The sequence below is a fragment of the Bos grunniens genome, chromosome 17, assembly GCF_055505025.1.
Source record: "Bos grunniens cultivar Pamir isolate PY7600 chromosome 17, Bosgru_T2T1.0, whole genome shotgun sequence".
NCBI lineage: Eukaryota > Metazoa > Chordata > Mammalia > Artiodactyla > Bovidae > Bos > Bos grunniens.
Genome location: NC_141181.1, coordinates 23,607 through 50,803, shown reverse-complemented (window position 1 = coordinate 50,803; position 27,197 = coordinate 23,607). Strand labels below are relative to the sequence as shown.

The 27,197-nt window shown below is 44.7% G+C and overlaps 1 long non-coding RNA gene across 3 annotated transcripts; it reads left to right on the top strand.

Moving 5' to 3' along the window:
• The first annotated feature begins 6,155 nt into the window (after positions 1 to 6,155).
• Positions 6,156 to 20,667, top strand: LOC147354894 (uncharacterized). 3 transcript variants are annotated; one of them, XR_015144089.1, is made up of 2 exons: positions 6,156 to 6,322; positions 19,693 to 20,667. It is a non-coding gene; the product is annotated as an uncharacterized LOC147354894 (long non-coding RNA). The 3 variants fall into 3 exon arrangements; XR_015144087.1 differs by having other exon boundaries at positions 6,156 to 6,414; XR_015144088.1 differs by lacking the exon at positions 6,156 to 6,322 and adding an exon at positions 6,445 to 16,505.
• The last annotated feature ends 6,530 nt before the right edge of the window (positions 20,668 to 27,197 follow it).

The following is a 27,197-nucleotide window of genomic DNA, read 5'->3' as shown; positions in this document are numbered from 1 at the left end:
ATCACGGGAGGATGACGTGTCATCAGGTGGCCAGTAGGGTTCAGAAGTGCAAAGGTGCGTCTTCCTTGGCCCAGCACAGACCACAAGGTACTGGCACCCCCACAAAAGACCAGGCGATAAAGGCAGAGGAGATGAAGGCAGAGGGAGAAAACATGGCCAGTTCAGGAAGCAGCAGAAGGTGATGGTGCCCAGGAGGTCACAGGCCAGCCTGCTGGGGAGCCTCACAGTTCAAGGTGTGAAGCGCTCTTCCCAGGGTTCAGTGGTGATCACACCTGCAGGAAGGTGCACAGCTAAGCAGTAGGGGGTCACTGAAGCCCAGTGGCTACTCTGCTCCACCCTTGTTTCTTTTCCATGAAGGTAACAAACTATCTGTACATCCTGTACTCCCATGAACCTTGTACAAGACCTTGATCTTAATGCAGCATCTGCACCTTTCCAACATGCTGTAGGATTTTCTTTACCAATCAAATTTTTCTTTATTTTTACTTTATGTACTAAGAACTCTCACAATGGGTGACGAGAGAGAAGTATCGTGTCCAACTTATTAGATATTCCTTAGTATCTTCCAAGAGAGAGTGGTGAAACATGCCCCCCCAAATTCCTAAATTTCCTCAGAATTGCAAAACAGTAGTACCTGGTTAAAGCTAAGGGGCACGGTGGGCCCAGAACCTTGGGGAAGATGTGTTTCAGATTAATTTAGTATTGAGCATGTGTATGGCTAGGAGGAATGATTCAGAGCGTCTCATACAGTAGATCAGGGTGGACCTTAGGAAACTCCAGTTTTAACCACTTCCCAGGTGATGCTAACACGGCTGGTCCAGTGATGACACTTGGAGAACCACTGACTTACGCAAGGAGACAGCTTCCACAGAAACTGAAACAGCACTTTTTGAGACACTTACTCTATTTTATTCTGAGAGCTTCCTCACATGGAGAACCCAGATGCCAACTTGAAAATTAGCAGAGTAGCTCTTCCACAACTAAGGTTGTAAAGAAAAAACAATATGGAGATGCATTGGAAGGGAGAGATAGAGTCTAGTCAGGACCCATACTCCTGATGGGTAACCCAGAATTAGGAGGGGACATTACCAACTTGGTATCTTCCCTGGGAGGACATGCTGAGCACCTGAGCCCTGGTGACCTGAATGAGGAAGACAAGCCCCCATATCTTGATTTGAAACCAGCAGAGCTACGTCTGGGAGAGAGCTGGGGGCTGTGGTAAGCCAAGACCCCATGCTTAATAGGTTAGTGCCAAACTTACTGACGCTGAATGTTGTCAGTAATGACGCTCAATGTAGCCACAGGTCACATGGGAAAGAGAATTATATACTAATTTTAGGACACGTGCCAAAGGGGCAAGGATTTCTTGAAACTTTATCCAGGGATGAAATCACTTGACATTTAAAAAAATCTTCCCTGTACCCAGCTGTCCCAGTGCTAGAAGGAGACTTTTCTGACATTCCTCACTTACCTTGCTAGCACTGCTTGCCCTGCTATGTCTCTGTGTTCCCTGTGGAACAGACATATCCAGCCCAGCCATGCCCACAACGCTCCTCCAAAATGGCTTTGCCCTCAAGGGCCTGGATTCCCACACAATCGCCTCCTTTCCTACCATTCACGGTGGGTGGACTCAGCTGTGACTTGCATCCCCTCAAGTTGATTCCCACTTCAGGTCAGCTCCAGCCAGAACTACACCTGCAACTGTTGAGGTGGGGCTTACATTCAGCTGCACTGGGGGCCAGCCAGACCCACCAGCATGCCCAAAGCAACGCATGCACATCTAACAGAACACCAAACTCAGCCTACACAGGAGACACCCTGGATTTCCTGTCTCTGGTGACCTGGGGGAACTGTTCCTTTGGGCCGCATAGGAGACACTCTACAAAAATCCACTTATTCAGACATAGTTCATCTACCTAATATTAATGCATAGAAACAAAAAGGCAAAATAAAGAGACAAAGAATCTATGCTAAATGAACAGCTAAGACATAAACTCAGAAAAAGAACTAAACAAGATGGAGATAAATAATCTACATCGAATGACTGCAAAGTAAGGGTCATAAAGATATTTACTGGGTCTTCCCTGCTGGTTCATTTGTTAAGATTTTTCAGACAATGTAGGCAACAAGGGTTCAACCCGTGGTCTGGGAACTAAGATCCCAGGCTGTGGGGCAAGTAAAGCTGCATGTCACAGCTGTTGAACTCATGTACCCTAGAGCCTGTGCTCCACAAGAGAAGACAGAATGATGGGAAGCCCACGCACCATAACTGAGTGCAGCCCCCACTCTATGCAACTAGAGAAAGCCAATGACACAGCAAGCCCCAGTGGACCCATTAAATAAACGAATAAAAGATATTTACTTGTATCAGGGGAAGCATGAAAGAACAGAGTGAGAACTCCACAAACAGGCAATAAGTATAAAAAAGAACTGATTATAATGGAAGAATACAATAACTGACATGAAAAATACAGCAGATGAGTCAAGAGATTGGATGATTCAGAGGACAGATCAGTAAGCTGACATACAGAGCAGTGCCGGTGCACTGGGCTGACCCAGAGGGAGGGGGCGGGGCCTCAGGATGGGGAGCACATGTGCACCCGTGGCGGATTCATGTCAATGTAGAGCAGAACCACTACCGTACTGTAAAGTAATTAGCCTCCACTTAAAATAAATACATTTATATTTAAAAAAAAAGACAAAGAAATACAGAGTAGTGGAAATCACCCGATCTGAGCACCAAAAAGAAGAAAATAAGCCAAAAAATTGAGGATAGTTTAAGGCATTTGGTGGATAATATCAAACATACTAACATTCACATTATAGGAATTCAAGGAGAAGAGAGAAAGATAAACTCTCCCTTGAAGAAACAATGACTGAAAATTTCCCTATATTGTTGAAGGAACCACACCCAGGTCCAAGAAGCACAGAGAGTCCAACACAGAGTAAACCAAAGGAGAAACATGCCAAGACATATACTAATCAAACTAAGAAAAACTTAGCAAAAAGAGAAAATATTAAAAGCAGAAAGGGAAAAGCAACAAAGAACAAGGGAATCCCCATAAGTTTAACAGCTGATCTTTCTGAAGAAACGCTGCAGGCCAGAAGGGTGTGGCATGATATACTTAAAGTTATGAAAGGGAAAAACTTACCAGCAAGACTACTCCAACCAGCTATGACCTCACTCAGATTCAAAGAACTCAGTACCTTTACAAATAAGCAAAAGTTAAAAAATTCAGCACCACCAAAGTAGCTTTACAAAACAAATATTAAAGGATGCTCTCTAGGCAGGAAATAGAAGGGAGTGAATAGACATGGAAAAAAACAGAATAATAAAGTATATAATAGTATCATGCATAGCAATAATTACCTTACCTATAAATGGATAAAATGGTCCAACTGAAACACAGACTGGCTGAATGGAAACAGAAACAAGCCCCATATAAATGTTGTCGATAATACATGCACCTCAGACCTAGGGACACACACAGACTAAAACTGAGGGCCTGGAAAAAAGGTATCCCATGCAAATGGAAATCAAAAGAAAGCTGGAGTAGCAATTCTCATCTCAGATAAAACAGACTTTTAAATAAATACTATTACAAGAGACAAGGAAGGACACTACATAATGATAAAGAGATCGATCCAGGAAGAGGATATTGCAATAACAATACACACGCATCCAACACAGGAGCACCTAAATACGTAAGACAAATACAAATAACCAAAAAACAGGGAATCGACAGTAAGAAAATAATACTAGGGGACTTTAACACCCCACTTATACCAATGGACAGATCATCCACAAAGAAAATTAATATAGAAACATAAGCCTTAAATCACACATTAGACTAGATGGACCTTATTGATATCTTTAGCATATTCCATCACCAAACAGCAGAATACATTTTTTTTTTTTCTCAAGTGCACATGAAACACTCTCTGAAATGGATCACGTCTTGGGTCGCAAATCAAGCCTTGCAAATTTTAAGAAACTGAAATCACAGCAAGAATCTTTTCTGATCACACTGATACATGATTAAGGATCATTTATAGGAAAATTTGTAAAAAACACAAACACATGGAGAAATCAAACAGGTCACTGAAGAAATCAAAAAGGAAATTTAAAAATACCTAAAAACAAATGGCAATGAATAAATGATAACCCAAAACCTATGTGATGCAATAAATCAATGCTAAGAGGGAAGTTTATAGCAATACAAGAAGCCTACCTCAAGAAATGAAAAGAACATCAAATAAACAACCTAATCTAACACCTAAAGAACCTAGAAAAAGAGGAAAATGGCCGCAAAACCTCCAAAGTGAGCAGAAGGAAAGAAATCATAAAGATCAGAGCAGAAATAAATGGAAATGAAGGAAACACGAGCAAAGATCAATAGAACAATAAGATACGTCTTGGAGAACATAAACAAAATTGACAAATCATTAGCCGGACTCATCAAGAAAAACAAGGAGAAGACTCAAAGCAACTTGAAATGACAAAGGAGATGTTACAACAGACCACACAGAAAGACAAAGGGTCATAAGAGACAATTAGAAATAACTGCATGACAATAAAATGGATATCCTGGAACAAAAGGACAAATTCTTAGAAAAGTACAATCGTCTAAAGACTGAACCAGGAACAAATAGAAAATATGAATAAATCAAGCACAATAATTGAAATATTATTTAAATTAAAATAAATTAAATATTAATTTAAATAAATCAATTTAATAGTTAACAGTTAATGTAATCAATATAATAAATTACTTTATAATATTAATACAATAAATAATTTAATATTTAATAATTAAATTAACTCAATAATTTAATTTAATAATTTCCATTATTAAATTAAAAAATATTCAATTATTCAAGTACAAAGGAATCGTCCCATTGGGACAATGTGGTATCCATGTGGGAAGGTAAGTTGGATCCCTACCTCACAAAACACCACCAAACCAATTAGGCACATACTAAAAACCAACAATTGAAGGAAAAACTTTACAAAATTTTGAACAATTTTTGATGAGGGAATATCTTTTCTTTAAATTGAGGTATTGTTGATTTGCAATAATTTGTTTGTTTAAGGTGTACAGCAAAGTGATTCAGTGATTCAGCCTCTCAGGTGCTTCCTTGGACAAAATTCATTCCCTTTGGGAGGCCCCTGGGCCATGCCCTCAGAACAGCTGCTGCTGCTAAGTTGCTTCAGTCATGTCGGACTCTGTGTGACCCCATAGACCCACCAGGCTCCCCTGTCCCTGGGATTCTCCAGGCAAGAACACTGGAGTGGGTTGCCATTTCCTTCTCCAATGCATGAAAGAGAAAAGTGAAAGGGAAGTCGCTCAGTCCTCTCCGACTCTCTGCAACCCCATGGACTGCAGCCTACAAGGCTCCTCTGCCCATGGGACTTTCCAGGCAAGAGTACTGGAGTGGGTTGCCATTGCCTTCTCTGTCAGAACAGCTAAGAATCCTGAATAGGCAAAGCAGCAAGCATATGGTGGTGCTTGTGGGGGTTTTTAGACTGAATAAATTATTCGAACAATATAAGAAACTGGAGAAGGCAATGGCACCCCACTCCAGTGTTCTTGCCTGGAGAATCCCAGGGACCGGGGAGCCTGGTGGGCTGCCGTCTATGGGGTCGCACAGAGTCAGACACGACTGAAGTGACTTAGCAGTAGCAGTGGTAGCAATACAAGAAACAAGTCCAGAGGTTAAGAGAGGATCTCCAAACCTACCTTCAAACAGGAAGTCTTGCTCCCTTGAATGTGGGTGTGTGAAACAGCGCTTGGGAAAGGAAGAGGTGTGTCATGAATATTTTGTCTGCAGAGGACAAAGCGGTGTGTAGAGAGGATGTGCAGGCACGTCCCAGGACACTGAGCACACGGACACATGGACTGGACTCTCAGCCCTGCTCTGGGGGCATCACACTATTTCTACCCCTGACACAGGGTGAGCAGCTTGCACGTATCCTGGAGAGTATGGTCACATGACCTGGACCTGACCAATCGGTGTGTTCCATCCTCCCTGGCCACCGTGAGTGGCTCAGGACTGGGGTGGTGACCAATCAGGGCCCAGGGCCGGGCCTCACACTGGAATCAAGGGAAGAGGAGGGCTGGTTCTGCCGGAAGGGGTGAGGTCAGGCTACAGCTGTGGGAGGGGATTGAGGTCAGCCTGGGGCAGTTGGTGGCCTTCCTGCGCCCGTCAGGGTAGAGCCACCGGCCTGAGAAGGAGGGCACTGCTGAGCCCAGGGGTTGAGAGCGCCAGTTCTTGCTGTGGTCCGGGAGCTGCCCTGAGGCCAGAGGGAGGCCGTCTGCCCGTGAGTCCTCTCCTGCTTGTCTGTCAGCTTGTTTGAACCACACTGGATTTTCTGTCCAGCTGGCTACGTGGAGACCCTGGAAATGCTCCTCTGTGAGTTTTGGCTGGCTTCAGGGAAGAAATGCCAGATGATACTGGGAGACTTCAGTTTAATCTGGATTCAGGTCATATCTCTTGAAAGTGAAGTGAAAGTCCCTCAGTCATGTCTAACTCTTGGCAACCCCATGGGCTATACAGTCCATGGAATTCTGCAGGCCAGAATACTGGAGTGGGTAGCCTTTCCCTTCTCCAGGGGATCTTCCCAGTCCAGGGATTGAACCCAGGTTTCCTGCAATGCAGGAATATTCTTTACCAGCTGAGCCCCAAGAGAAGTCCAAGAATACTGAAGTGGGTAGCCTGTCCCTTCTGTAGTGGATCAGCATGCCCAACCCAGGAATCAAACCAGGGTCTCCTCATGGCAGGAGGATTCATTACCAGCTGAGCTATCAGGGAAGCCCAGTATCTCTCAAGGCCAGCTATTCATTGATATCTCTTAAGGCCAGCTATTCATCGATATCTCTTAAGGCCAGATATTAATTGTAGGATTACCCTAATTAGTCTTCATGGGATTAAGCTGGCAACCTGCTAAGGTAGCAATTGATGTCCTTTATCTAGAGGACAAAACGGGGGCTCACAGAAGTGGGTAACACAGCTACAGCAAGGAAGTGTGTACCTAGACAAAACCCCCCGATCTTCTGTTAGAACTCAGGGAAGCCATGTGGTGTGGCTTGTCCATGTGACGGGGGCTAAGGCACCCAGCCCACACTGGATACTGTGGGGACCTGACTTGGTAACTGCCTTCTGGCAGCTCTGAGACTCACAAAAGCAATTTGCACTGAAGAGAGGAGGGACACCTCTCTTCATCCTCCCCACCACACCCTCCGGGTACTCCCACACCCTGCCCCCTTTCTCTTTCTTTGTGAGGGAATAAGTGTCACGCTCATGTGACCACATTGGCTGTCCACTGTTCACGAGCTACCACCTGGAGCTGCTACCGGAGAGGCCAAGAGCCTTTGCCCCCGAGTACCTCTCTTTCCTTTGCACCGTGGGGGCCCTCCTCCACACCTGCACACCAGAGGCCGTTTCTGAGACATGCAGGGACCCTCCTTCAGTTTGCAACAGGTTGCATCCATCGCTGTCCTTTCAATGCTTCCCTTGACACTCAGCTCCTGAGCTCCTTTGTCTGCATTGCAGCCCACCTGGCTGCCACGGGAGGGACAGAGCTGACCATGAATCCAAAGCTCAGATCTGACAGGCAGCAATCTGTGTGTAAAGGGCCTGATTAATCATGCTGTAGAGGCTGTAGTGGGCTCTAGGGATCCGTAACCAGGGCTTGGGCCAAAGTGACTCCACAGCTGTTTTAATGCCTGGGGAGGGTTCTGGCTACAGTGGGGGTGGGGTGAGTCTCCTGAGGTTCTGAAGGCCCACTGTGCAGGTTCATGGCACACAGAGAAGAGAAGGCGGAGTCCTTTCCTGGAGCTGGTGGGCTGCGGGCACAGCCATGGATGACCAGGAGTCTGCATCTCACTAGGGGCCGAGGCTGGTGCTGAGGGAATCCTCAGTGAGGATTTTTTTCCTTAAAAGCCATCCTAAGTGACTTCAGCTCCATTGCTTTTTTGCCAAAAACCTACAATGATCTCAAGAGCTTTGTACACACCAAGGGTGGTGACTGGACATGGAGCCCAGCACAGACGGAAGTCAGTCCTGCCCTGAGTCCCACGGGCCAGCCACACCTTCCCCCTTCCATGGCCTGGCTTTCTTCTGCCAGGACCGGCAGAATGGTGGAAAGGCAAGTGTGGTCTCAAGCTGAGGGGCCCAGCCTGGGCTCCAAGCCCCTGAGCGTCCCCTTGGGACGTCTGGTGGACCTAGTTCCCCCTGCCGTGGGGCAACTCTCTCTCGGGGACTGTCGTGTTTCTTTGCTTTCTGTTGTGATGGGGCACTCCAGTTATCTCAGGGCGATTGGGAAGTCTGCTAGTGTTACATGCTCCCGCCTTAGATGGGAAAACATTATTGCTGCATTGACGCTGCTCACTCGATACTGGGTATCTGTTAAACACAAATGGCAAGGGGAACAGAGCAAAACAGAAAAAAAAAATGGAGAGTTGCTGGGTTGCCTCAAGTCTCACCTGTGATTAAGAGTGTGTACAGCCTGCATGTGAACCCTGGTTCCCACACCTGCCAGCTACCAGGTGCCAAGCGCCGATTTTAGACCCCCAGCTTCACTAAGGAGTCATTGACAGATACAGTTTGTGTGTATTTCAAGTCTACATTGTGATGACTTGATGCCCATAGACGTCGTGGAATGATTGCCCCACATTCGCATCGCCTCACACGATTAACTCTGTGTGTGTGTGTGTGTGTGTGTGTGTGTGTGCCTTTTATGTTGTTCTTATAATCCATGAACACAATACAGATAGCTCTCCATTTTTTTAGATCTTATTTATCTTAGAAGTTTATAGTTTGCTGTATGTTTTGCACATGTTTAATTAGATAACTTGATATTTTTAGTGCCATTATAAATTCCTAATAGAGATAGAATTGACTTGTCTATATTCCCTTGGTAAATCCACTTACTTCAAATCCTTCTAATTGTATTTTTTTTTGTATACACAATTATGTCTGCAAATAAGTTCTTTTTTTTCCCCTTTGCAACTGTGATAACCCTTTCCTTTTTCTTGACTTATTGTACGGACTAGGATCTCCAGTACAGTGGTGAACAGAAGTAGTGAGAATAAGTATCCTTGTCTCTGTCCAATTATCAGAGGAAAAGCTTTCACTATTTCACCATCACACAGGATATTAGCTTTTTTGTAGATATTTTTATCAAAATATGTAAATTATTCTCTGTTAGTTTACTAAGCAGTTTTTTCTTAGTCATGAACTAAAATTATTACATTAAAAATTCTTAAGTTTATCTTCTGCAGATTTTGAAACAGGTGATTTTTCTTTTATGTGGTGATTTAACTTTTAAAAATTTTGTGATTCTAAAACAACCCCAACCTGATCTCAATGTATTCTCCTTCAGTTGGACTTTACTTGTTAGTGTTTTATTTAGGATTATTTCATCTATACTCAGAGTCTGTAATTTTACTTTCTTGTACTTCTTCCTTGTTGGTTTTAGTATCAAGGTTATGCTAGTCTTATAAAACAAGTTTGCAGAGTGTTCCTTGTTTACCCCGAGAATTCCTGTGAGACTACTGTTTTCTTCCCTAGATTTTTGGAAAAACTGATTGGCAAAACCAGTTGGTTTCATTGTGGGGAGGCTTTTAATTTCAGATGTAATTTTTTTCATGCAAATAAAATTTTCTCATATTGTATGTCTTCGTGGGTCTATTTCAGTAAAACATTTCCCCCCCTGCTAGGAATTTATTGAGATGAGCAGACTCTCCAGTTAGTAAGTGAACTGTGGTTCATAATATCTTTCTTATCTGCAAGATGTGTTGTCTCCCCTTTTAAAAACCCTCGATGCTGGTGATTTGTGCTTTGTCTCTTTTTCTTAATAAGTCTTTCTAGGGGTTTATCAGTTTTTATCATTCCTTTCAAAGTGCCAACTTTTGGCTTTCTTTTTAAAGAAACTTCATATTTGCTTTCTGTTTCCTTGTTTTCTGCTCTTTCTTTTTTTTTTTTTTCCATCTGCCTTGTGTTTCATTCGCTATGGTGTTTTTTCTGGTTTCTTGGGAGGGAGGCTTAATTGATTTTTAGCCTTCCTTCTTTTCCAGTGTTTAAGGCTTTAAGTTACCCTCTAAACATAGTTCGCTGCATCCCACAGGTTTGAATAAGCCAGATTTTCATTATCTTTTATGGAAAAGTATTTTCTAATTTTCATTGTGTTTTTTAAAATTATTAATCAGGAAATTCTTCAAGCAGTATGTCATTTAACTTCCGAATGTTTGGGGAGGTTTTTCTAGTGACCCTTGTTTGATTTCTAGCTTAATTCCATGAAGAGCCCCGTTGTAGGCTTTTGGGGCTACTGTTATAAATCCCGTAGACTAGCTGATAAACAACAGAAAGTTGTTTCTTGTAGGCCTGGAGGCTGGGGAGTCCCAAGATCACCAGCAGGTGCCTCGTCTGGTGAGGCCTGTTTCCTGGTTCCTAGACTGCCTGCTGCTTCTCCCTGTTCTCGCAGCACAGGAGCCCATTCCCTCCTGGCCTGACCCCTCCCAGAGTGCCTGCCTCCTTGGATCATCACCACCTGCCGGATGAAGTTTGAGGGCCCATAAACCATCAGCCCATTGCAGTCGCTAAGTATACCCTGCATTATTTCAGTCCTTTGAAATAATTTGTGCTTTCCTAATGGCCCAATATATATTCTTTTTGTTATATGTTCCTTTGGCTCTTGAAAATAATATGTATCAGTGGGATGCAATGTTCCATGTGTATCAGTCAGATCAGGCTTGTCACTCATGTAATTCCGATTCCAGTACCCACATTGAGTAAAAGCAGAAGTAGGTGAAATTACCTGTAATATATTTTATTTTAGCACACATAAAATATCATTTCAGTGTGTAATCAACATGATAAAACCTAATGAAATAGTTCGCATTCTTTTTTTCATGCTCAGTCTTTAAAATCCAGTATGTGTTTTAGGCTTGCAGCGCATCTCATTGTAGAGCCAGCCATATTTCAGGTACTTCATGGCTGCAGATGACTACATACCAGGGGGCCCAGTTCCACGAGAGAGGTGTCTTTAATATCTCCCACTGGGATTATGAACTCGGCTGTTACTCCTTTTCTATTTCTGTCAGTTTTTATGTATTGATATTTTGAGGTTATGTTATTAGGTACATTCAAATTTAGAATCCTCATCTTCTTGCTAGACTGAACTTGTGTCAGTATGAGATGCTCCTTTTTATCACTAGAAATGCTTCTTTCTTTAGAGACTATTTGACAGTGATGTTGCCACATCAGTTTTCTGTCCTTGTTGGCCTGGGTATCTTTTAGTTTCACCTGTCTAAAAGATATTCCATCTTAACATGTAGCTCTGTGAATAGTGTACAGTTTTCATTGGAATCAGTATGACACTTTGTCTTTTAATGAGAGTGTTTGCTGTGTTTATAATGTTGATATTCAGTGTGTAGACACCATGTTGCTGTGTGTTTTCTGTTTGTCCCACCTAGTCTGTGTTCTTTGCTCTTGCCTTCTTTTAGAAGTTTGAAGTGTTTCTCTAGTTCTGTTCTCCTCTGTCAGGTTGTTAGGTGCATATTTGCAGACACAGCGTGTGTTTTACACTCAAGCCTAACTTAGTACTTTACTGCCTCCCTGACTCGACTGTTTCCTCCTTGTCACTGTTACACTTTGAACTGTTAGATATATATTTGGCGTTAACATCATTGTTTTGTAGAGTTAATATTTACCCTCACAGTTACCTCGTTGTTGGTCTCTACTTGTTTTTTATATTTCCGTCATAGACTACTTTTCTTTTTCCCAAAGCACTGCCTGAATATTTTTTTAGTTCATGTGTGTGGGTGATGAATTGTCTCATTTCCCTTTGCCCTCAAAGTCTCTATTTTGCTTTCACATTCGAAGAGTATTTTTGTTGAGTATAGAATTCCAGGTTGGTGGTTATTTGTTTTTCAGCATTTTACAGATGCCAGTCCATTATCTTCTGACTTCCTTGTTCTTGGAAAGTCAGCTCTCAGTGTTGCTGTGCCACTAAAAGCCACACCTTTTTCCTCTGAGCGCTTGAACATGCTGTTCTTGCCTTAGGCACCTGCAGAGCTGCTGAAACCAATGTGTGGTTTCATTTTTGAGTCAGTGGTCTGATTCTTGAACCAACTCTTGCCACTGTCCCTGTCAGCCAGTTCAGTCGCTCCGTATCTGCCCCGTTGCGACCCCATGGACTGCAGCACACCAGGCTTCTCTGTCCATCACCAACTCCCCGAGCTCGCTCAGGCTCATGACCATCGAGTCATTGATGCCATCCAACCATCTCATCCTCTGTCGTCCCCTTCTCCTCCTGCCTTCAGTCTTCCCCAGCATCAGGTTCTTTTCCAATGAGTCAGTCCTTCGCAGCAGGTGGCCAAAATATTGGAGCTTCGGCATGACTCTTTGCAGTGAATGTTCAGGTCTGATTTGCTTTAGGAGTGACTTGTTGGATCTCCTGGCAGTCCACAGGTCTCTCAAGAGTCTTCTCCAACTCCCCAGTTCAGAAGCATCGATTCTTTGGCGTTCAGCCTTCTTCATGGGGCAGCTCTCACATCCATACATGACTACTGGAAAAACCATAGCTTTGACTAAATGACCTTTGTCGGCAAAATAATGTCTCTGCTTTTTAATATGCTGTCTAGGTTTGGCATAGCTTTCCTTCCAAGGAGCAAGCATCTTCTAATTTCACTGTCTACAGTAATTATGGAGCCCAAAAAATAAAGTCTGTCACTGTTTCCATTGTTGCCCCATTTATTTGCCACGTAGTGCTGGGGCCGGATGCCATGATCTTCATTTTTTGGAATGTTGAGTTTTGCCAGCTTTTTTACTCTCCTCTTTCACTTTCATCAAGAGGCTCTTTCGTTTCAACCCCTGGAGGCATTTCTTATTCCCCTTTCTCTTTTCTCCACCATGAGGGTCCCCATTTATACTTTTTAACAACGTAGTTTAACATGGGGCTCCTTCAGTATATTCTATCCTTTTTTTCTCTCTTGTATATATTTTTACCTGACCCATCCTTCAGTTCACTGATCATCTCTTCAGCTATGTCCAATTTGATGTTAAGGCCAGAGACTGAGTTCTTAAATTCAGTCACTGTTATTGTAAAGTTCGAGAGTCAGTTTTGATTCTCAGAAAGTTTTCCTTTCGTCAAGTGTATTTTTCAACAGGTGACATTTGCATCTAATACCTCTAGCATACCTCTGATATGCTGATATACATCTGATACCTCTGGATCTGGTTCAGTTTTTTTTTTTTTTTTTTTTCTCTTGGTCCTGTTTGTTGTTACACCCTCTTTTGCTTTTTTGATTGCATGTTGGACATTATGTTTGGAAAACCCTAGAGGTTCTGAGTGATGCTGTCTTCTCCAGAGTCTCCTCTGACACAGACCTCCAGTGGGGACAGAGCTGTCTGTTCACTCAGGGCCTGAGGGACTTGAGGCTGGGGGTTCCTTGTAAGCTCAGTTTCAGCAGCCTTCACCCACCTTTCCCCCCGAGCCCAGGGAGGAGCTTTCCAGCGTCTCCATCTGGAAGCCTGGGCTGCCTCCCGGGGCCGCCCTCTTCTCAGCAGGTCCTGAAGCCCACCATCTGTCTCCTGAGCACCACGAGGTGACAGATAGTGCTCAACCAGTTCGGGCAGAGTGTTGGGTACATTTTCTGATATCTGAACTGATTCTCTAGGCCTGCACACAAATTTTTGTCTTCCCAGCCCAAGGAACCATCCAGAGCTGTGTTATCCAGTCCCCTCTGCTTGACTTTTTCCCTGCCTTTTCTTCGCAGAGTCGGCTTTGTTCAGATGGCCCAAGGGAAGGAGCGGGCCTCTCAGTCTTCAGTTCCCTCACTGGGCTTCCCTTTTGTTTGAAATCTTGGATTGTGGCTGCCTAAGGACCTCTTTTTAAACTGTATTTAGCTTTTCTAGTTCTCGGTAGGCTGACCTACAAGCTGCTTGCATCTGTCACTGGATGTGGGGACACCCTGGGTGTAGTCTGTCATCTGAAGCCACATGCAACAGTCACAGTACTTGTATTGATCAACTTTGATACTGGGGAAAACAAGAACCAGGTGTCCTTGCTTAGTACCCACGGTTGTGTTTCTGGTCAGAATCCCCAGCTTGCCCAGGCTGTTTCAGTGCCACGTGAACTTGGGAAGGAGGTGGAGCAAGCAGCCGACGTGGCCTGGAGACAGAGGAGCCGGTCTCCCCTCTTCCCTTGCCCCTGCCGGCCCAGGGCAGGCCTTGCGACGACGGGCTGCTGGTGGTGGAGGCCAAGGCTGAGGAGGGAGAGGTTACGTGACCTGTATTCTGTGACATGGTCACATGTGGGTTTTCTTTTTCAGTTTGAAAAAATGACTGCTTTTAGTTTTCCCTCCAGTTTTACTTTAAGGTGGAAAATGAAGATTTTATTCTTAAAGTTGAGCACAGTGATTTTACAGTCTTTTTGAAAGCAACAGTTGAGGTTTTAAAAACACATCTCAGAGAACTCCAGTAGATAAAGCCAAAAAAAGAGAACGTGTTCAGGGTGAACTGTGGGCAGGACCCCAAACTGTACACACTCCCAGAGTGTGTAATTGGTGAGATGGGTGGATATAGGACCCCAAGCACCCTGGGGACTGAGGCCCTCAAGTGACAGCAGAGGTCCAGGCTGAGCCAGGAGCAAGTGGCCTGTGCCCTGGCAAGTGGAGAGCCGCAAGGGTGGGAGTGGGGCCAGGAGAGGGGTGGGAGACTCGGGGGCGGAGGGTGGGGCAGCACCTGGTGGCGTCTGCGAGGCACTGGCTGTCACGGCTCGAGGCAGGGACATCCCTGAACCTCCACCTTGCAGCCCCCACGGAGCAGAGTCATCTGACAGCCCAGGGTTGAAGTTAAAAGGATGAGTTCACAGCAGGTTGAATGAACCCCTGTACCCACTGTGGGTTCATTTTAAGTACCTGGAGCGAGGTTGGTCAAGCCCTTGCTGAGCTTGAGTGAGGGAGTCAGTCAGGGAGGACTGAGCTCAGGGTGAGAGTGAGGGGCAGCTAGCGTGGTGAGTCCTCCTCAGCCGGGTGGATTCTGGGGACGCCCTTGAGTTCATGGGTGCCCTTTCAGTAGCCTCACTGGAGGCTTGTTTGGGGCTTAAAGGGGTGCAGAAGCCCACTTAGAAGACGTGCTCATTCCCAGGGGTGGTGGTTTCTGAAAGAGTTTATACTGGTCTGTTCGACTGTGACCCAGTACCTTGCAGGGTCGTGTTTGACAGGGGGCCTGAGCCATGGGCACGGCCTTCCTTCTCCCGCACCCCACACTCACCTGTCATCTTTTTGGCAGCCCGTCCCCCCTCTCTGTACCCTTGACGGTGGGCCTGAGCCCAGCCCCCCTGTTACGACAGAGCCCCTTGTGACTGAGTGGGTTCCGGTTCTGGGCTCCTGGGAGACGTGCTGGAGGCAGAGCCTTCGTGCCATTTCTCCTTGAGACAGTGGTGCTATTGGTCATAGTGTGAGAGCAGTGGTCATAGTGTGGGAGTGGTGTGTGTGAGAGCAGTGTGTGTGAGAGCGGTGGTCATAGTGTGAATAGCAGTGTTTGTAGTGTGAGATTGGTGGTTATAGCTCAGGAGCGGAGGTATCCTACCGTGAAACAGCAGTTGCCCCCGAGTGGGGGGCTACCCCCATCCGCGAGGATGGGTTGCAGAAGGGCCCGGCTGTGGGCGCTTTTTCAGTGCTGCAACCCCAAGGCAAAGGCCAAGACAAGGAAGAACTTGGCCTCGGCCCAAGTCCTGTAAGGAGAGTGGCCTGAGGTGATGTCAGGATGCATTTAACAGGAGGCTTCCTGTGTGCTGTTTTGGATCTGTCAGGAATTCTCTGCTCCTTATTAATTCCTGAATACTCAGGAATTAAGAGGAGAGGCAAGCCTCTCCTGCTGGCCGAAGAATCCAGGCATTTCCTTCATTAATTTTTCTATATAGTGATAAGTACCCTCTTCCTTCTTGTGAACCATACGGTAAAAGTGACTGTTTACAACTCTCTCTCTCTTTAATATGGTTCGCCTATGTTTTGTAAGTCTGGAATTTTAATCTTTATCTTTGCTGAGAATAACTACCTTGTAAGACAGTATATATTTCCACACCATGTTGATTAAAACACCTTTGTTGCATCAGAGCTCTGGTCCCCGTGTCTTTCTCTCTCTCTCTCTCTATCTCTTTTTCAGGCTGATCCCTTGGAGCTCTGCAGAGGCTCTCTGAATTCACTTTCCTGCTTGGGCTTCTAAGACCCTCTCGAGAAGGCACTTTGCATGTTCACTCCATTGAGAGGGCACCTGAGGCCTCTGTGAACAGAGCAAGCCCTGTGTCGGGGGCTTTATTGGCTTTCTGCATAAGCCAAGGAATATCAGCCTCTTTCTGTCCCTTACCTTCTTGTCGTCAACTCCGGACCACCAAGTTCTGGTCCATTAAAGGACCTCAACAAGTGGCACCCAGAACAGGGACTTGGTGCACGTAGGCAGATTCTTGGACGGAGTGACCCCAGGGCCTATTGAGGCCGGTAAGTACTAAGACATGGGTAAAAAGGCTGGAAAGCCCCATCACTTTTCTACTTTAATTCATCACTTATTTAAAGTTCAGGGATCTAACGAAATGCATGCTGATTTTTTAGCTAGATTAGAAACTGCTATTTCCCGTAGTGTATTTGGAGAAGCCAAAAGGCAACTAGAGAAATTATTTGCTTTACAACTCTCTCTCTCTTTAATATGGATTGCCTATGTTTTGTAAGTCTGGAATTTTAATCTTTATCTTTGCTGAGAATAACTACCTTGTAAGACAGTATATATGCCCACACCATGTTGATTAAAACACCTTTAATTACTTGCAAATTACCTGCATTATGTGATAATGCAAATCAGGGATGTCAAAAAGCTATGGCTCCAATTCGTGAGAAAGGGACTATTGATTATTTGAAGGCTTGTGGCAATCTGGGATTAGAAACTCAAAAGATGCAAATGGTAGCTGAAACAATAGCTGCTGCCTTAAGAAAGGGAAATAAAGGATGCTTTACATGTGGAAATAAGAACCATTTGAAAAGGGACAGCCCTAAGAAAGCTTAAAAAAAAAAAGAAAAGAAAAATATATAAAGATAAAAGACCTCCAAAAATCTGCCCTCGCTACAGTAGAGGAATGCATTGGGCAAAAGATTGTAAGTCTAAATCTGACATTGAAAGGAAACCTATTCCAGAAAACTGCAAGCAGGGACCCCCCAGGTCCCCTTCAGCAAAAACCTGAGACAAATTCCATCTTTTACCTGAAACCCTCAACATCTGGCAGTGCTGCCATCGATATACCAGCTTTGGTTTTAGATACTATGAAGTTAATGAGCTCTATTTAAATTCAAATTCACATGAACTGAAAAATATTAAATATATATAATTATTTACATATGAGTATAATTTAAATATAATTGTTTGCTAATCTAATTAAGACATGTCTTAAATCATCAACATTATATAATACTTTTATTATGCCTAGGTTTAAGGTAAACTAAATTTGTCAAAAAGGTAACTCTTTTTATATATATATATATATATATATATATGAGATAAAAACTTTTGGATAAACTATTAAAAGTTATTATATTTTTAATAGAATAATCTATTATTGTAATCTGTTATTATAATCTAAAATAGTCTCTTAGGATTGGAATAACTTAAATTTCTAGAGTTCTACTAAACTAAATAATAAAAGTTTATTAAATAGCTAGGTCATTTCCAAATAAAATAAGATTTTAAAACATTAATTACTAAACATTAAATTCCTCTTACAAAAAGTTTTTCTTACAGAAAGACTAAAGAGATTTTAAACTATTAATAAATATATTTTATAATGTATAATATATTGATATATATAAATATAAATATATATTTATATGTAATAAATATATTCACCAATCTATAAAATGCTAATGTACAAGACACTTCATAGTTGCTAAGGAAAAGTGAGATATATGCTTTTAGTAAAAAGATACAAGATATGACATACTCAGATATACATTCCACATTTTCCCTGGGGGCCCCTCCTCATTTAACAAACAATACAATTATTAAAATAACTTGGAAGAATGACGAGCCTATTTGGACAGAGCAGTGGCCCCTCACGAAAGAGAAATTACAGGCAGCTAAGGAACTTATAGATGCACAACTAGAATTAAAACATATTGAAGAGTCTTGTTCTCCTTGGAACTCTGCTATCTTTGTCATAAAAAAAAAAAAAAAAAAAAAAAACCTAACAAATGGCGTCTCCTAACAGACCTTAGAAAAGTTAGTGCATCTGTGAAACCTATGGGTGCATTGCAACCAGGACAAGATTGCTTTTTTAATAAACCTTTACACCCTTTAGACCAATAGAGATTCGCTTTCTCTCTCTCTTATCCTAATCATATTAGACCTCATAAACGGTACCAATAGACTGTACTGCCACAAGAGATGATGAATTCTCCCACCATGTGTCAGTACTACGTAGCCAAAACCCTTGAGCCTGTGAGAAAGCAATTTCCTAACTTTCTTGTTATTCAGTATATGGATGATATATTGTTTTCGGCTCCATCTATCTTAAACACTGAACACATGTTTGATATAGCTCAACTATGCTTTAAAAACTCTAGATGAATCATTGCCCCTGAAAAAATTCAAACCTCTACACCATACTATTACTTGGGGTTCGTTGTTAATAGGCAACGCATTACTCCCCAACTAACTCAGATCCGTGCTGATAAATTATCAACCGTAAATGATTTTCAAAAGCTCTTAGGGGATATTAATTGGATTAGACCTTCTTTAGGCATTGCTAATTATCAACTGAATAGTCTATTTAGTACTTTAAAAGGAGATCCTGATTTAAATAGCCCTTGTTCACCTTCTCAAGAGGCACGAGAAGAACTCTGTTTGGTGCAAAATAAATTAGAAAAACAATTTCTTACTCGCATCAAAATAGATTTACCTCTAGAATTGTTTATACTCCCCTCTCATTCTCCCACAGGACTTATTGCCCAACAAGAAGACCCAGTAAAATGGATCTATATCCGTTTCATGGAAATAAAGTCACTTACACCCAACCTTGATTTAATTGCTCTAATCGTTATCAATGGAAGAATTAGGACTAAAACTCTAATTGGCTCCGATCCTCATAAAATTGTAATACCTATCAATAAATACGTATTACAGGTATTCCTTATAATCCACAGACACAAGACATAGTCAAAATAAACACATCACACACTAAAGTTACAAATAAAAAAAATTAAAAAGGGGAATACACAGGTACACTACTGTCTTCCTTATCTAAAGCAGACTTTACTAGCTTCTAACATATTTTCTAAACCTATAACTATTGTTACTACAGCTTTATTTGTTTTAAATTTTTTAACCTCTTCTTAAGATTCAACCCAAGGGGGCCCCCGGCATTCAAAATGGAGATGAAATAAGAACCCCAGGAAGAAGAAATTCCAATACGGGCCATGTCTGCTCCAAAGATCTCCAGAAAGCGCCGCCTTCGACGGCATCACCCCGATGATCTCCTCACTTGGAGACAAATAAAAGCCCTACTAATCAAGCTGAAAATTTGGTCTCTCAACAGGGGTTGCCTCCGAGTCCTGAGTACATTCTCCCGGCAATGCTCAGTCTTTTGGCCTGTACCTCCCCCTGCTCAAGCTCAGACTAACACCCAACCCCCCTCTATTGCAGGTGGTCGAATGGACGGAGAGAGGACCAATCATTTCAACTAATGACTCTATACATATGCTTTCTCCCTAGTACATGAAAGGGCCTTCATACCCTGGGCAGGAAAGAAAACTAATTAATATTTCTTTAGGCTATGAAGTCCTTCCCTTGTGCACGGGCCCAGCAAAATTGTGCATAAACGTCAGCCGACAAATTTGGGCTGACAAATTTGGGCTTTCATCCTACCTCCAAAAGAAGACTTTCAGACACTGCTTGGATTATTTACTGCCCTTTCGTTGTCTGTAAACCATGTTTATACTACTGAAACTTTCGGGAAAGAGTTAGGGAAAGAACAAAGAACTTTATGCAAAGGGTTTACTTATAAAAACTTTACTTATACTCCCATTCCTTGGGACAAATGTCAAACCAATCAAGAAAATCAATGTTTGTGGCTAATCATACAATTGTTGCTTGGGGACCCCATGGTATGTGGTTATCTGACTGCTCAGATGATATTAACAACACTGTGTGTGATATGGAAGGTCACTGACACTATGATGGAACATTACTATGACAAACGACTTCTTGAGTGACTTGACCATGGATTAGCCCCACCTCCTCCTAAGATCGTCCTCCATAAACAGAGTGGGCCTGAACAATGGGCCATTTGGAAACTTGCTGCAAGCATCAGAGCACAGAACAACTTGGAACTTGGACCGGACATTTCATAGGGACCAGTCGTCACAATAACTATTTCTTTCGCTACAGTCAGTCATATTTTATACAGGCCTGTGTCCCACTTCCTTTTGTTATAGCCATAGAAAATTTACAATTTAATAAGACTTTTACATTCTGTAACTTGTATTAATTGCAAACTATATACTTGTATTAACACCTCTATTTCTTTAAGCTTTTTGTGTTATTCCTGTTCACGTCAATCACAGTGCCTACAACTGGGAACAAATCAAATTTCATTTAATAAATATACGTGATAATGCCTCTCTGAATGTACAACTACTATAAAAGAAAATCTTTAAAACTTTTTTCTAAAAATCTGCCCTCTTCCCCTAATTTGGAAACTTTAGCTGAACAAATTACCTGGGCTAGACCCACGAGGATGGTTTCAAAGTATTACCCACAGTATCGGGTCTGGAACTGTAGCTTTGGTGATTGTCTTGATAATTTTATTTGTTGTTTACCATCACCTTTCTATAAGGTTGGTTAATACTAACCAAATTCATTTGGTCAAGACCTTTTTTTTACAAATATAATAAAATAGAGGGAATTGTCAGGAAGCATTTAACAAGAGGCTTCCTGTGTGCTGTTTTGGATCTGTCAGGAATTCTCTGCTCCTTATTAATTCCTGAAGAGGAGAGGCAAGCCTCTCCCACGGGCTGAAGAATCCAGGCATTTCCTTCATTAGTTTTTCTATACAGTGATAAGTACCCTCTTCCTTCCTGTGAACCATACGGTAAAAGTGATCGTATACAACTCTCTTTCCCTTTAATATGGATCACCTATGTTTTGTAAGTCTGGAATTTTAATCTTTATCTTTGCTGAGAATAACTACCTTGTAAGACAGTATATATTTCCACACCATGTTGATTAAAACACCTTTGCTCCATCAGAGCTCTGGTCCCCATGTATTTCTCTCTCTCTCTCTCTCTCTCTCTCTCTCTCTCTCTTTCAGGGTGATCTCTTGGAGCGCAGAGGCTCTCTGAGTTCACTTTCCTACCCGGGCTTCTAAGACCCTCTCGAGAAGGTGCTCTCCGTCTTCACTCCATCGAGAGGGCACCTGAGGCCTCCGTGAACAGAGCAAGTCCCATGTCGGGGGCTTTATTGGCTTTCTGCATAAATCAAGGAATATCAGCCTTTTTCTCTCCTTTACCTTCTCATCATCGACTCTAGACCACCAGGTTCCAGTCCATTAAAAGACTTCAACAAGGTGAGAGCAGCCAGGGACTACGCCCGTCGGATTGGCCCTCACCCAGTGAAGCGTTGGGGTTGTGTTTCATTTTGTTAGCATAGTTGTGGGCCCTGCTGGCCAGGGCATTTTGGCCTTAGTGGGCAGGATCGACCCCAGCAGTTTACCTTGTAAGAGGTTGTGCAGGTGCTGCATAGAGGATGGGCGGGGGCCCCACAAGAAGGGAAACACTGGCTGGAGGAGTCACGGGGGCATGTGGACTGAGCTATCAAGTCAGTCCTTGAAGCAGAAAGGCTAAGCCCCTTAATGTCTCCCTTCTTCCAAGGAAAGAATACACTGGCTGGAAGAGTCTCTGGGGCATGAGGATCGAGCTAGAGAGTCAGTCCTTGAAGCAGGAAGGCTAAGCCCGTTAATGTCTCCCATCTTACAAACCACGGACCAATGTGTCCAGTATTTTAATGACGGGTACCTACTGCTTACGTGTATGACATACACCCTCATAGCTTCACATGTCTACTACATGCCTCTTACAAGTGCTGGGCACTGTTCTGGGTGCTGGACACTCAGTATGTAGTAGGGGATATGTAGTCCAGGATCTTTCTATTTCTGCAAAGAAAAATAGAAGAACAAAAGACTCCGTGTGGTTCAGCTTGAGCAAGTTCACCACGTGGACGGCCCTGCATGCATGTAAATTGTGGTAAAATACATATAACATAAATTTAACATTTTAACCAGTTGACTGAATGACTGGGTGGCTTCAGTGGAGTCAGGCTAACAGATGGCCTTGGGGTGCCATCCACCTTTGTCCCAGAGGAACACTCCAAATCTTGGTGGCCTTGTAGACCTTCCCTTTATTCTTCACTCTCCCCAGTGGCTCTAGGTCATTGGTCTGTGTGTCATTTAAGAATCTCTTTATCCACTTTGTTGTTAGGTTTATGTTTTGGAAAGCTTCTCAGACGTCCCTGGGACTTGAGAAGGCAGGCTTGGATTCTGGGTTCTCCCCTGCCACGTGCCTGCCAGGTGGAGGTGGAGGCCAAAGGCCAGTCTGAGTTGTGGTGGTCTATGTGGTCTTGGGGTCAGTGGACCCCCTCTTCTCTGGAAGGGCAAGGAGATCCTTTGTGTGAAGCCTGGAGAGACTTGACAGGGTCAGTCTTCACAGTCTCTCTCTCTTTTTAATTTATATTTGCATTTAGTTTCCCCTTTAACTGTTTTCTAGGAGTTTCCAACTCCTAGTGTAGAACTCAAAATATGCAGGGAGCAGCTTCTTAAAAGAGAAGAGGAAATTGCTGAACTGAAAGCAGAAAGAAGCAACACCAGGGTCAGTAGGGGGATTCTCATGTGTTGACATTTGCCCCACGTGGGTCACCGCTAGCCTCCGTGTTGCTGTCTTTAAACTCTGTCTGATTTTCAAGTCATTTTTCACATCTTCCCACTGAGCAGACCAGGGTGGATCAGTTCGGGGTTCTCATACCTTACTCCAAATTTATGATGAGAGCTAATGTAATTTTAGTACCTTTGAGAGGGGAGTTCTCAACTTACATTTTTGTCCACGCTACACTTTGTGTGGGATCTTAGTTCCCCAACCAGGGATTAAAACCCATGACCCCTGCAGAAGGGTGGAGTCTTAACTACTGGGCCCCTGGGGAAGTCCACTCTTAACTTTAGACTGAACTGGCAGGATTCCAACGTGCCTTAGCATGTTTCCAGCTGTAGCGTGAGGCTGAAAGGAGTTATCGGCCCTGAAGTCAAGCATGAGGTTGAAAGTGCCCCTTTGGCCCTGCCCTGCAGCTGCTGTTGGAACACCTGGGGTTACTGGTTTCCCGGTACGTTCCATCCCTCTGGATTACAGTGGGCAAGTGGCAGGCACAGTCCCCAGCTAACATGACCAGTGAGGTGGAGGTGCTCAGGGCACTGAAATTGCTGTTTGAGCACCACAAGGCCCTGGACGAGAAGGTACCAGCCACCCATCCATCCTGGATTTGTACACTTAGTGCCTTGTTTTGACCTCACCGATTGCCTGGAAGTGCTGTGTTCCTTCCCTGTCAAAACAAGGCTAAGGCTTCCTTTCCCCCTTAGAGACCCTCCTACGGCTCTCTAAGCCACGAGTAAGACCTGACTAAGGAGATCGCACTCAGGAAGTCATAGAAAAGCAGTCACAGGAGGAGAGCCAGTTGAAGGAGTGCCTGGCAGCCCTCTCTTTCCACGTTACAGATCTGGAGGAAGACCTGGACACGGCCAGGAAGAACCTCCTCAAGTCCAAGGACATGAACACGAAACTGCAGTGGGACATCCACGAAGTGAGTGATGGCGGTCCTGTCTGCCTGAGGTGGACTGTGGGTCCCTTCTTCTCCCGGTGATCTCAGCCTTGGGATGGCTGCGTGAGTAAGAGCAGAGCACTGGAGAGACCACAACTGGCTGCCTCCTCACCTCTGCGTTGAGGTCTCTGGGGTAGAAGAGGCCTGGTCCAGGCAGTCCGTTGGCAGTGGACCGACATGAGGGCAGCCCTGGCGCTGTGCTGCACCCTGGGTGTGGACTCCTCCTTTCCACAAGTTCTAGGGGGCCCATTGTGCTCCTTTTGTAAAAATTCATTCATCCATTCATTCATTAATTGGTGTATAGTGGCTTTACACTGCTATGTCAATTTCTGCTGTACAGCAAAGTGAATCAATCATCTATCTATCTATCTGTCTATCTGTCTGCCTCTCTTTTAGATTTCCTGCCCATTTACTTCACCACAGAGCACTGAGTAGACTTCCCTGTGCTGTACACTAGGTCCTTACTCATTGACTTTATGTGTAGTATCAGTACTGTATATATGTCAACCCCAGTCTCCCAGTTCATCCCCGCCTCCACCTGCCTGTTGAATGCTGAAATTTCCTTCTGATTCCCTCAGACGAGTCTGGTGACATCTGTGGAGCCCGTTCTCTCAGAGAGATGGGAGCATGCTGTGTGGGCTCTGCTGAGGCAGCTTGCCTGGCCATCTTCTCGAGTTTTCTGAGGTTCCGCTCCTTGAAGGGATGTGTGACAGTGATACAGTCAGACAAGTCGAGTGATGTTTGCTCACCCTCAGATCTTCAGGCCCGAAGAAATGTGGAATCATGATGTTTCTGGCGGTCGTGTCTGTGGGGGTCATGATTTATGAAAAACATTCCAGGGATGTGGTGCTGCTACGGGAATCGTCCCCACTGCCAGCCAGCCAGCCAGTCAGCCACCTTGTCCTTCTGGTGGGAAAGTGTTGCCCCACACTGCCGGTGGGCACTGGCTGGTGATGAAGAGTCAGGCGGGGTTGTGCTGGCGTGGCTGTTGGGAGCGTTGCCTGGAGCTCAGTGAGCAGCTGAGGGGCCGTCCATCCGTTGGTGGGTGGTGGGCGGTGTCGGGTGCTCGCAGACCCTCCCAGAGCAGGGTCACTAACAACCGCCAGGGGGCGCCCTTCTGCCTGTGATCTTCTCCAGGCTTGGTTTCTCCTCCCCGCTGGCATCTCTGCTGTCCTTCCCCGGTTGGCCTCGTAGTCCGACCTTTTGTCTTCCAGAAGCTCTGCCACTAAGGAGGCTAAACGGTTCAAACTTCCTTCCCAGCTTAGGAAGGTAGAATGTGTGCCTCGCGCGTCCTGCTGCCTGCGCTGGCTTGCCACATGCAGTCCGAGGAGGGGGCGCAGTGGCGGCGGTTGCGGCGCCCAGGGCAGAGGGGAGCACGTCTTCTCTCACGAGCCGGTCACCAGCACCCTCCGTGAGCCACGCGTCACACACAAAACTGCACAGGCTGCGTGAGCAGGCATGCGGGCATGCCCCCCACGAACCTGGGGCCGGTGGTCCACACAGAGCATGGTCTGCTTGCCGCCCCTGCGGTCACAGCCCGCGTGCTGTCAGGACAGGGTCGTTGAGAGCGGAGCTGATGCGGTTCTTGGCGGACAGGCGGGAGAGAGTCATGGCAGCATGGAGAATAGGCTGTGCCAGATGGAGGCCCAATTGGAGGAGAACAAGGAGCTGCAGCGGGTGCCTGTGCTGACGGGGAGGCGGCGTCTGGGCAGGAGACACGGCTTGGGCAGGGGCCAGAGCTGCCTTTCTCCGCCGCTCCCTTCTCTGCCGCCGAGTGTGTGCATGTGTGGCCCCATCTGCTGATCCGGGCACCCACCTCCTTGGGAGCAGGGCCAGAGGTGGTCGCCCATAGGCGGTGGGCAGGAGCCAGGGCGTCCCCACGTTCAAAGAGGCTGCTTGTTGCTCTGACCAGCCAGTCTGGGAGCTGCTTGGGATACAGGTGGACCTCCCAACTGCCCCTCAGACAAACCTGAGGGTGCCAGCCCAGGGCCCATGAAACTGAAGGCATGGTGCCCAGGTGTGGAGCCTGCTTGCCTCGGACGTGGTGCTGGAGTCCCACATGCCAAACTGCTGGTCCAGACACGGTGTATGTGTAGGATGGCTGCTCCTAGGCAGGACGAGAACCGTAGTTGCGCTGTGACAGAAGGTGCGTCAGGAAAGGGTGATGGTGGAGGCTCACATCACCGAGTCCTGAGAGAGGTTTCCTGGAAAGGTTGGCCACACGGCGATACAGACCATTCAGGAAATGGAGTGGGGATCCCAGGTCCAGCCTCACATGTTAGTACTGTCCCCACTATGCCTGTGTTCTTGGGCCTGGACTGCAGAGCCTCAAAGACGGGCTCCCAGGGGGCAGTGGTTCTGACTCCCATTGTGAGACCTGTGGTGAGGCGCCTTCCCGGCTTAGGCAGAGAGCTCAATATCTCCCGATCAGGGGTGCTCTTCCTTACTTTCAGAACTGCTGTTCAGAGGCTGTTGAGATCAGGATGCTGTTTATGACTAAGCCAATTCAAAGTCAACTTTTGTTTTGCTTTAAAAATCTTTGAATGCCGATGCCTTATTGTGGAAGCTGTGACAGGTTTTATTTCCTTGGGCTCAAAAATCACTGCAGACGGTGACTGCAGCCATGAGATTAAAAACTGCTTGCTCCTTGGAAAGCTATGACAAACATAGACAGCATATTGAAAAGTAGAGACATCACTTTGCTGACTAAGATCCATATAGTCAAAGCTATGGTTTTTCCAGTAGTCACGGATGGGTGTGAGAATTGGACCATAAAGAAGGCTGAGCCCTGAAGAACTGATGCTTTCGAATTGTGTTGCTGGAGAAGACTCTGTTCTAACAGAAAATAAACTGTTTTTAAATGTATTACAATGGAAAATTTCAAACATGCACAAAAGTGGATGGAGTAGTATAATAAATACCCATGACCCATCAATTAATCTCAGCAATTTTTAACACAAAGCCAATCTCAACTAGATCATTCTTCTCTCCATTTCTTTATACAGTAGATTCTAAAACAGCTTTTTAAACCTTGAAATGGAATTGATGCTCATTTTATAAAACACAGCCTTGCCAACTTTGTTATTACATTTAAAAAATGCTTGAGGTAATTATTTCCAGTTTTTTAATATGAATTTTCATATTGGAAAAGACCCTGATGCTGGGAAAGATTGAAGGCAGGAAGAGAGTGGATGACAGAGGATGAGATGGTTGGATGGCATCACCAACTCAATGGACATGAGTTTGAGCAGATGCTTAGCAGAAGTCAAGTTACATTTTCCTTATGCTAA